Source organism: Pteropus vampyrus, unplaced genomic scaffold (assembly GCF_000151845.1).
Source record: "Pteropus vampyrus isolate Shadow unplaced genomic scaffold, Pvam_2.0 Scaffold355, whole genome shotgun sequence".
NCBI lineage: Eukaryota > Metazoa > Chordata > Mammalia > Chiroptera > Pteropodidae > Pteropus > Pteropus vampyrus.
In genome coordinates this window covers 190,998-191,427 of record NW_011889136.1, presented here as the reverse complement: position 1 = coordinate 191,427, position 430 = coordinate 190,998, and positions in this window count along the sequence as shown.

The window sequence follows — 430 nt, the reverse complement described above, 5'->3', positions numbered from 1 at the left end:
CTCTCGCGCTATGATCAGGCGACCCTCCGGGAGCCGCTGTTTCCTGTTCCTGGACATCGGTCTCCAGGAGCCAAGATCTGGGCGCCGAGTGTGCCCCCGGGTTGTGGCTGCTCCTAGCCCCTCCTTGGGGACAGAGCCAGGGCGCGTTCCCGTGTCCCGGCCGCTCACGCACGCGCCCCTTTGCCTTTGCGTGCACGCTGTGCCACGCGGCGTCTGAGACACGGGGCCGCCCATGGGCGGGTCTCGGTCCCTGTGCCCCCGGCTGGCCTGCAGTCTCCCTGCCAGTGACGGTGGCCCTTGCCACCCAGCGCGCTTGACTCCGGCGTGCGCGTGGAGCCGTTCGGGGCTGTTGGCTCTCACGACAGCTCCCGGCGGCCGTGCTGTCACAGCGTCCAGTCAAAACGCCGTTCTGAGTCGCCCGGGTCAGCTC